At 42.0% G+C, this 10,839-nt stretch overlaps 1 protein-coding gene across 4 annotated transcripts in view; it reads right to left on the reverse strand.

The window, feature by feature from the left end:
• The window catches only part of Aftph (aftiphilin), a 68,908-nt gene extending 58,443 nt beyond the window's left edge, over positions 1 to 10,465 (reverse strand). Inside the window, exon 1 of one of the 4 annotated variants that reach the window (XM_048435496.3) lies at positions 10,337 to 10,465. The gene's annotated coding sequence lies outside the window, so the exon portion shown is untranslated. Of the gene's footprint in view, positions 1 to 8,868; positions 9,003 to 9,750; positions 9,896 to 10,336 lie in introns of those variants that run through there. The other 3 variants (XM_048435495.3, XM_048435498.3, XM_048435497.3) reach the window with 3 other exon arrangements.
• Positions 10,466 to 10,839: the final 374 nt, after the last annotated feature.

Here is a 10,839-nt window from a genome sequence, read left to right on the forward strand (position 1 = left end):
GCACATATAAAATAAAAATAAATAAATTTAAAAAAAGAGTTATAAAACTACAGCTGGGTGAAGTTGAAATTCACTTAGCTGGGATAACAATAGAGAAAGTAGACAAGATCCTAGATAATCTAAAACTCACAAATATGGTCTTAAAATATGACCTAAGTAAGAGCAGATTTACCTTACAAATTCTTTTCCAGGTAATATTAGCTTGACTTTAAATTGTTCTCTCGCCATTCATTGATGCAACAACATTTATAGTAACAGATGGAAACAGGAAATAAACTAGGCACAAACTATAAATATAAACAATAAACTATACATACACACATACATACTACACAATAAACCATAAGTAAACTATATATACACAATCCACAGATCAAAACACTACCACAATGACATTCTTGGGGGAAGATTATCAAAACAAAAGCTTTGTCAAAAGCGCTTATCAGGGTATCTGCATGTAGAACACCAAGGCATACTCCCTGTACCAAGAACTCCATGGAAACTAGGGAAAGAATTCTATAGCAAACATTTCTAACTGGTTAATCTTTCAATGTTTTTGTTTAAAGTTTTGCTTTTACCTGAAATAGAGAAAGAAAAGGGAAAAAGATTAAAGGCGAAAGGGGAAAAGTTATTTGTAACTTACCAAATTAGTATGGTTAAAAATGAATGGAAAATTAGTCTGCCATATAAACAAGATTTTTTACACCATTATCTAGAGAACGTCTTATTTTGATATTTAAGAAATTTTTTTAAAAATAGATTTATAATTAAATATAATTACATCCTATTCTCTTTGCTTCTTTCTCCCTCCAACCCCTCCAATATCTCCCTCAATAAATGGTTCTTCTTTGAATATCAGTTACATTTACAGAAAGAAATGCAAAAATATATAAATACAATATGCTGAGTCCATTTTTGTTGTTTGTTTGTATATGATTTCAGGGCTGACCACCTTGTATTGGATAATCACTTAAGGGGCTCACCCCTGAAACAAAAAAATTCACCAAAACAGAATATACACTCTCTGCATACACTGGTTTGTTTAGTTCTAGTTCATTTGTTCCTTCTTTCTAGTTTTGTTTTTTCTGAGTCAGGGTCTCATGCAGCCCAGCATAGCTAGCCTGGAACTCCTATTCCTCCTCCTTGCACCTCCCAAGTGCTAGTATTACAGGCATTGCCATACTTACTTGACATTTTCTTAAAAGTTGGTCATGACCCCCTAAATTGATTTTACAAACCAGAAATTGCTCCTAATCCAAAGTATAAAAAAGAAAGTATGTTTTCTTTCCTTTGTTTCCAATTTCTCCAATTCCAATTACTGCTTCCAGCATTACAAATGGAGAGAATATTTTTATTTTAAATTTATTTATTCATTTATCTAATGTATGTGTGCTCATGCATGCTACAGTGCACATGTGGAAGCAGGGGACAATTTTCAGGAGCTGTTCTCTCTTTCCACTATGTGGGTCCTAGGATCAAACTTAGGCCATAAGGCTTGCCGTTGTCAGCAAGTGCCCCTACCCACTGAGTTACCTCAGCAGCACTGACCAAATTTCTATTTGTGAGTTGCTAAAATTCCTTCATATTGCAAAAGTGCCTTTAAAAAAAATCAGGCAAATTATTTATTTTTAGGTCTCATGTAGATTAGGCTATGATGCCAAAGACTCAACCTGATGCCAAGGATGATCTTAAACCTGATCCTTCTTCCTCTATTTCCTAGGCTTGTGCAACCTCACCTAGCTCAGATAAACACTTTGAAAAGTAGAAGTGGTTTAACCTTTCGGAAGCAATAGGCTTGGGGGGGGGAGATGAAAACTGTTTCTAAGACTCGACCTAATGGGAAAACAAGACAGTAGCTCTTTACAGACTTGTTCACCCAGATGGTCTTTCATAACATAAAAAAACCGAAAAATCCAATGCCCCAATGAGGTTTCAATTGTTGTGATAAACACCATGACCAAAACAACCTGGGGGAAGAAAGGTTTATAAGTTCACCTTCAGATTACAGCCCAGCATTGAGGGAGTCAGAGCAGGAGCTCAGGGCAGTAACTGGAGCAGAGGCCATGAAAGAATGCTACTTATTGATCAAGGTTTGCTCAGTCTGTTTTATGCAACCCAGGACCACCTGCCTAGGGGTGACATCACAGTTAACTGGGCCCTCCCGCATTAATCCCTAATCAAGATGTCCATCAGACTTTCCTACCACAGGCAGTCTGATGGAGGCATTTTCCTAAATAACTCTAGCATGTGTCAAATTAACAACTTCAACAAGAAGAAAAGAAGAAACCCAATACCACCACCAACAAAGCCAGGACATCCAATTGTAGAGAAATAACAAAATACTTGAAACTCACTTGATGGCATTTTACACAGCCACTAAAAAAAATCAAGTTTTAGAGATTGCTAGTAACATGGAGAAATGTTCATAACCTGCTGCAATAATGAGGCTCAGACATAGTTTATTTGGTCGAGTGCTTGCTCAGCACATGTGAGGCCCTGGGTCTGATCTCCAGCACTATATATGCCAAGCACGGTAGCACACACCTGTAATCCTGGCACTCAAGACGGAGGCAGAAGGATTAAAAGTTCAATCAAAGCAAGTTAGTGGTTAGCCAGGGTTACATGAGACTCTGCCTCAAAAAAAAAAAAATCAATTTGATTTAGTCTCAAGAAATGGAAGAAAAACCAAATGTTAACAGCTTTCTTTTGGAAGCAAAATGGCCACTGAAGAGGAGACAGGAGTAAGGCGCTGCACAAGCACGAGAAGCTGCATTTGGAGCCAGGTCAAAAGGACTCTCATCCCAGCCAGGACGAGGTAGAGACAAAGGAGAGCCTTGCTGGTCAGCCAGTCTAACCAACTCAATGAGCTCCAGGTGCAGTGGGAGAGCCTGCCTTAAAACAAACAAGCAAACAAACACAACACACACACATACATGTATGAAGATACTTTATATTTTAAATAAAAAATTATATATATGCACATAGGTATGTATATTGTATATATGTGTATGTGCGTGTGTGTATATGCATACATACATATACTATACATAATATACATACATGTTATATAAATATAAATATTACACTGAGGAAGATACTAATGCTGCCCTCTGTCCTCACACACACACACACATTTCCCTTACAGTACTCCTTCTAATCATATTGAGTCTTACTTTGGTGTCAGGCATTAAACAGATGAACTCCTGCTATAGGAAGTGCACCAGTTTTCCCCCTATTTTTTCATAGTTTTCTATAATTTCATAATTTTAAGAACCAGAAAAATATAACATGAGGTTAATAGTGATTTCAACAAATCAGCTGTTTATTTTTGGATGAACTGGGGAAGAGGCTGATTATGGTCTTGAATATTGGTTTAGGTAACTTGGCAAAGCAAAACACTCTAAACAGCATGCACCAAATTCCATTCTGTTGGGGCAGGAAGATAGCTCAGCGGATAATGGAGCTGCTGAGCAAGCCTGGTGACCTGCTCATGTGAACCCGTGTACAGGTGGAAAAAGAGAACTCGGTTATCCACAAAGTTATCCTCTGACCTCTGAGCAAACACAATGGCCTGCATATCTACGCTCCCCTACAACAATAAATAAATATAAAAGTTTTTTCTTTTTGTGAAAAGCATACATATACATATAAATATATATAAATGCTTGGGAGAATATATGTTAGTTACTGTTGGAGGGGGCCACTTTTTGGTTCCCTGGCAGCTCAGCCCCAAAATAATCACACAGAAATTAGATTATTTAAAAATCACTGCTTGGCCCATTAACTCTAGTTTCTTATTTGCTAACTCTTACATCTGAATTTAACCCATCTCCATTAGTCTGTGAATCACCACGAGGTCATGGCCTATCAGCAAAGTTTCAGCGTGTCTGTCTCAAGTGGCTCCACAGCTTCTCTCTGACTCCTTTCTCCCAGCATTCAGTTTAGTTTTCCCTGCCTAGTTCTATTCCCCTATAGCTCTGCTATAGGCCCAAAGCAGTTTCTTTATTAATCAATGGTATTCACAGCATACAGAGCGGAATCCCATATCACCTCTCCTTTTCTGTTTAAATAAAAGGGAAGGTTTTAACTTTAACATAGTAAAATTACACATAACAAAACAGTTATCAAGCCAGAATTACAGTTACAAAATTTATATCTACTTACTTTATCTTTTAAAATAACTAAGGAAAACTATAACTATCTATTCTTCAACCCCATCAAAGACTCCAGAAGGACATAATATTTCCTAAGTAAACAGGAAGTGCACTGTAAGCAACTTACAGAACTCTAGAATTGACAGAGACAAATTCCTAACAGGAGACCAGGAGTGTGACTGCGCACACCTGGAAATCTTTTACTCGGTAAGGAGAGGAAGGAGGACTGCTGCAGTCTGAGGCCACAATGGATTACATATTAGGGACCAAGCCAGTCAGGGTTCATAATCCAAATCAAATCAAAACTATAACAGGTCAGTTTTTTTTTGTTTTATTAAATGTGGCCCCTTTTTACTCTTGTATGCTTTAAGCATAAAAAAACATAACCAACTACTGAGTATCTACTATCACAAAACTGCTAGAACACAGTAATGGGAGTAATAACCTTAATGAAACTTAAGGCTAATAAGGGGGATTAGTATGAAAAGAGTTTACAACTCTGTGTGGGTGTGTATTAAAGGAGCTAAAGGGTGGCTAGCAGCAATCTAACTTGATTGGGAAGAGGAGGAATAGTGAAAATGATTAAATGCTCTGGGAGTAAAAAGAATTTTCTTCTCTCCTTCTTCTCTTTGAGACAGAGTCTTCCCATGTAGCCTTGGCTGGCCTGGGACTCTGTATGTAGACCAGGCTGGCCTCCTGAGTGCTGAGGTGTACAGCCCATGCCAAGGTAAGAAAGTTTCTGAAGGATTTTACAGAGAAAACGGCTGACACTAAGGATGATACATGGAGCCACTGTCTGGGTACAGTAAGACATGTAATAGAATTTGATTAGAAAATAGGACAGATGAAGTGTCAGAATAGGCTAGGACACTGGTTGTATGGACGAATTTTTAGAAAGTGACTGCCACTGTAACTTCTCTGAATTTAGCAATGGGAAGACTCTGGGTTTCAACTCAAACACTGGCCACTCTCATTATCTCTACACTACCAGTTCTGGACACTGAGCTGCATCACTGAACCCAGTTCCTTAATGAGTGCTTCTGCTTCTATTTTTGCATTCCTATGGTTTATTTCCTGTACAATAAATACATGCATCCTTTTTCTGAAGGTAGATGTGGATGTATGTGTGCACATGCCTATCAGTGAATTGCACTCTCAGCCCTAACATATTCTTTTAAAGCATAAATGGGTGGTGAATAATCTCAGGGATTTAGACCACTTTGTTGCTCTTGCAACAAGAGGACCTGGGTCCAATTTCCAGCACCCATATGATGACTTACTACCATCCATAACTGCACTTGCAGGAATCCAACACCCTCTTCCAGCTTCCTCCGGCACCAGGCACACAACTTACACAAACAAAACATAAACAAAGTAAAGCAAAACATGTTAACTGACATCTTCCCTTGGCAACCTTGCAATTGCTTCCCACTAAAAAGCTAGTCTCTAGGACGTTTACAAAGGGCTTCCAACGCTGCTCAACTGGCCTCTATCTCCGATCTGAACTCCTGTTTAGCTCTTCTGCCCACTATTCTAGAAACACTGTCTTACCTGCTGCTGTCCTTTCAATATTCTGGCATGTATTTATATCTGCTATTCTTCCCCCATGGTTCTCCTTACTTCCTGCAGGCCTTAAGTCTTCAACCCCACCATACATTAAACAGCAAGACCCATCAACACCCTATAAACGCCATCTAGTCCATGACTTAAAGTAAAAAGTAATGCTCCTTTACCCCCCAAATCAACTCTTTCATGTCCGCTACCTCAGTGCCTGTTTCAAACACAAACATGTGTAAAGTACGTACACACACTAGAAATCAAGGCTCTATGAGGACAGGGTTTTACTGTTGTTTGTCATTTCAGTCTCCCAACACCTACAAAAGGGCCTGACACAGAGCAGGTACTTGATGACTACTTTAAGAAAAACCAGAAGAGCCTTAGCAGATACTCAGTTGAATAACTGCAATATGCTATACCTACACAAACAGAATCAAAAGGGGGAAATTTGCCCTAATTTACTATGTTATTTTCCTCCGGGTAGTAATCACTATTAGAGTACTTGTAAATTAAGGTCTGAACATACAGATACTTAGTTTCTTAGCAATTTACCTTTGGTTTGCCTTTACTTTAGCTATTTGGGAGAAGTAGCAGTGGTCAACAAGAGTAAGGTAGACCATTGCATCTGTTTTCCTCTTTACACTTCTCAGGAACTCTTCCCATCAAGTTTCTGACCTCTTTCCCAGGGAATTGGTCTAACCTACTGACCAATAAGCCCCTAATTTTAGGGTCCACCTAGAAATATAAACCACGTATGTCAAATAGGGCTGTTAGGATGTTTGGCAGCAATTTTAGATGAGGGCCCAGGCAAAAGAAGTTAAGGCAGAGAAACCCGGAAAAGCTTTAATTCAAGCTAATAGCTCCGGTACTTTAAAACGAAGTCAATACAAAATAACATTGTTTCCCTACTCCTTCTGAAACCCTGCTAAAGAAAAAAGTGATACTTTGTTTTGAAGAGAAATGTTTAAACTTTTTATTTTACTGTAAAGCATTCCAAGCAATAAAACAAAGCCCAAGGAAAAGAAATGATCCCACATCCACTACACAACTGTTAACACAGCTATGTTAGAATTTACTTAACTTACTCTAATCAAGTATGCGACAAACAATAAGGATCCACTTGAAAAGTCACAGGTGCCCTCCCAATCCTTTACCACCTCTCTAGTTATCCAGAGGTTAACTTTTATACTTGGTGTTTATCATTACACTTTTTCGTGCAATGTTGAGACTGAACGCAGGATCTTGTATAAGTTAAGCAAGTTTTCTACCACTGAGCAGAACACCCCCAGCCCACACATTGTTATTCTTGTGATACATGCTTCATGAATCCCAGAAAAGAGTGGTATAGTTTTACATTTTTAAAAACTACATAATGTTCTATTGTATCTTGCCTTGTCACTTACCAGCTGATTTGCCTTAAGAAAATTACTATTTTTGTGCCCCAGTTTCCTCTGAAAAATAGGGATAACACTTGATATGCTACCTTATAGGCTTGTTGGAGGATAAAATAACTTAAATTCTCAGAAATATAGTATTTTAAAATTACATATATTTATTTATGTGCACATCTGTGCATGCATGAGTCTTTCAAGGCATATATGTAGAAGAGGACAGTCTGCATGACTCAGTTCCTTCCTTCCACAACATGGGTCTGAGAGATGAAACTCAGGTTGCACCAGGCTTGGCAGCAAGTGTCTTTAACCCACTGAACCATCTCACTGATTCAGAAAAACATTTCTTAAAGTATCTTGCTGGGCTAGGGATAGGGCTCACTGGTACAGTGCCCACCTAAAATGCATGGGGCCCTGGGTTCACACCTCAGTAACACAAAACAAAGAGTAAAGAGCAAGTATTTAGTTCACAGAAAGCAGAACATAACAGTATCAGAAATTACTATGCAAAGCTGCACAAAGACTTGTGATTGTGCCTGCACACACACATGTATATACTACTTAGAAACAATCACCAAAATGCCATATGTAAAATCCATAGTTGCTTAATATCTTCAAAGTTGCATTAAAACAACAAAAAAAATTGAACTTTTGGCTGTAAAGTCTTTCGGGCTACATAATGAGGAACTGAAAGTGCTTAGAGAGAGAAGTCCTTATTTTTAATTTACAAATTTTTGGGACCTGGGCATGATGGCCAACACCAAGCACTTGTGAGGCAGAGACAGGAGGATTAGGAGTTTGAGGCTAGCCCGAGTTACATGAAACCCTGCCTCAAAAAACAAAAATGAATTGTTAGTAATATTAAATTGGAATATCAAGATTTAATTTACTTAATTCTTGAGGGTTTTAAAATATCTAAATACGTTAAGAGACTGCTGAGGAGACCTGAGGGGAAAGTTGGACAGTCAATTCCTCAATGAGAAGCTATTTAATGAATTCTTTGTCTGTTAAGAGTTCAGAAAAAAATCAGTACTCAAATTTCACTGCTTTTTGCATCTAGCTTTTTATTAATTATAAGCAGAATAGATTAGAATTTAAAATAATGTTCTATGATGGAATCACCTAGATTATGAGATTTGCATAGGCAATTGGATTCTGCAAAATTTATCAGTGCCATTGTGGATTTATCTTTGCTTGACATGAGATTATTTTCATTACAGCCTCTAGGTCAAAATATCAGGTGACATTCAAACTCAAGGGCCCTAAGTATTATCTGAGGGCCCTACATATTATCTGAGTACTACTTAACATCTTTCCGGAGCCTTTTTAATGGTTTAAAATATGTCTCTAAACATCAATGGATAAACCTGATCCACTGATCATACACATAAAAGTGACTAGAACTAATAATCTAGTAGGTTCGACTTCCTGGACTAGAAATTTTGATGCTGGATCTATGGATCTAACTTTTGATTCGTGTGAGACATCTCCATGCATAAGGCTACCATAGATACTTTATTTAATAAACACACCCCTGGAAACTGTTAAAAATGATTACTATAAATGCCAATATTTGGAAATTTATGAAACGTAGGTAAACTAGGCTGATTCTATCAACGAATTAGGGTGGAAGCACAGTTCCCCCTAGAGTTTAGCATATATTTCTCCAATAGTATAACTGAAACCAACAGTTAACTATCAAATCTGATTTAAATTGCTCCCGAGCCCTTGTCTCCATCAGTACCCTCCCCCAAACAAAAACCCACCTCAGAGTATGAGGATGTGCCTCGTAGAAGATATCTATGCCGTGAAGTTTATGGGTAGAAGTTTTACTTAAAGTGAGAACTCCAAAACAGAACCATGGCTCCTTTGACGTGCCCCCCCTCCCGTTAATATTTACACGTATGAGTCAGTTCTTTCCTCAGCCGCAACCGATTCAGAGGGAAATCACGCTCAAACTTGAATAAACCAAGAAGGTGGGGGGGGGCAGTGGGAGGTCCAACTAGTCTCGGTTTCCCTAGGGGAAAAAGACCCCACCACGGCTCGCCCTCTGTCCCCTGCACCCCGCAGCACCTGCCAAGCCGAGCGCTTAAAGAATAATAGCTCAACTTTCGAACGCAACGAGGGAGACGACGCAGACAATTTCCTGAGGAGTGCCGAAAAGGTCCTCTCCGCAAGGGACACAGCTTGGGGCTGTCCCTGTCCGCTGGGGACATCCCGAGACCCTCCGAGGCGATACAGTCCCGCAGCCGCCAGCCTCGGGCCTCCGCGAGGCAGCCAGTGTTTACACCTGTCACGAGGGGAGGAGGGAGAAGGAGGAAGCCCGAGCGGAGCCCCAAACTTCTCCACCGCGGCCGGGAGGGAGCCCCGGCGGCGCGCAGCTCGGCCAGGTAGACGCCAAGAGGCAGGGCGGGCCACGGCGGCCGGGAGGGCACGGCTGGCTCTCCTCGGCCGAGCCCGGGATGCCGAGCGCCGGGCCACCGCTCCGGGCGCTGCCGGCGGCGTTCCGCAGCCGCCGAGGGGAGCAGAGCCCGCGCCCAAGCTCGCAGGCCCGCAGTCGGACCGACGCCGGCAGGTGCTCCAGGCCAGGAGCACCGGGCCGGCCGGCTCCTCCGCAGCCCCGGGAGCGCGGCGGCGGCGGCACTCACCTGGCTCGTCCCGGACGGTCGCGATGGGCATGGCTCGGCGGCCCGGGGAGGAACTGGCTCCCCGAGGAAGGACCGGTTGCTCGGACGCTGAGCCGGCGAGGGCGGAAGGCGAGCTGCTCCCAGCCCTGTCAGCGCAGCGGCGCCATGGACGCCCACCCGGAGTTTCAGCGCTGCCGCGGGACCCCCATCCCACTACCCTCCGCCCTCTTCCGCCGCCGCCGCCTCCGCCTCCTCCTCCTCCGCGGAGACCCCCGCCCACTCCACACACTCTCCCATCATGCAGCGGGGAACCGCTGCCGCTGCTACGTCACTTCCGGGCGCAGGTGGCTAGGTCGGGGCCGGGTGCTGGTGGGTGCCGGGGTGGGGGAGGACACTCCGGGGGAATTAGTGTCCCCGAATGCTGACTCCTGCGCAGGCGCCATCGCGAGGAACGACGTTCGCCATTTTGGGTGCGGGCAGACTGCCTTTTTCTGGACTCATAGGAGGCGCTGAAGTGTGGGCTGCGGACCCCCTCCCTCCTCGCCCGTCCCTCAGGCAGCGCTCCCGGCGACGGACCTGAGCCCCTCTCTCAGCCCTGTTACTTTACCGTTGCGCCCGGGAGCGGGTTAAGTCTCGCCTTGGAATAAAACTGCAGACGTGTGGAAACAGAACCAAATCGCCACTGAAAAACCGGCTGGACAACATTCATCAGCTCGTCCTTTGCGCCCGGAAAAAAAAGACTTTTTCATTCTCTTCCTCTTTTTTTTTTTTATGTAAGCCAACAAAAGAGGAAGCTGTTATTTAACAAATGAGAAGTGATTGTCCTACTTAAGATGAGAAGTCAGCAGGCAAACTAAGAAATCATCTTCCACAAAAATCAGCTCAGAATTGTGTTGGTGTTAGAAGATAGTAGTTTTTCATACATCTTTCAAATCAACTTGTGCGTTTGAGCGATTCTCTATAATAGAGGTCATAAGAGATTTTGTTTCCATCAGTCCTGAGCAGTTGATCTTTCTTTTTATAACCTTTCCCCGTCCTTTCCCATGAATCTGTTAGAACACATGCCACTGTAAAACTCAGACTACAAGGCTTCACGATTATTTCTGTCTG

Source organism: Myodes glareolus, chromosome 8 (genome assembly GCF_982192425.1).
Source record: "Myodes glareolus chromosome 8, mMyoGla1.1, whole genome shotgun sequence".
Taxonomy (NCBI): domain Eukaryota; kingdom Metazoa; phylum Chordata; class Mammalia; order Rodentia; family Cricetidae; genus Myodes; species Myodes glareolus.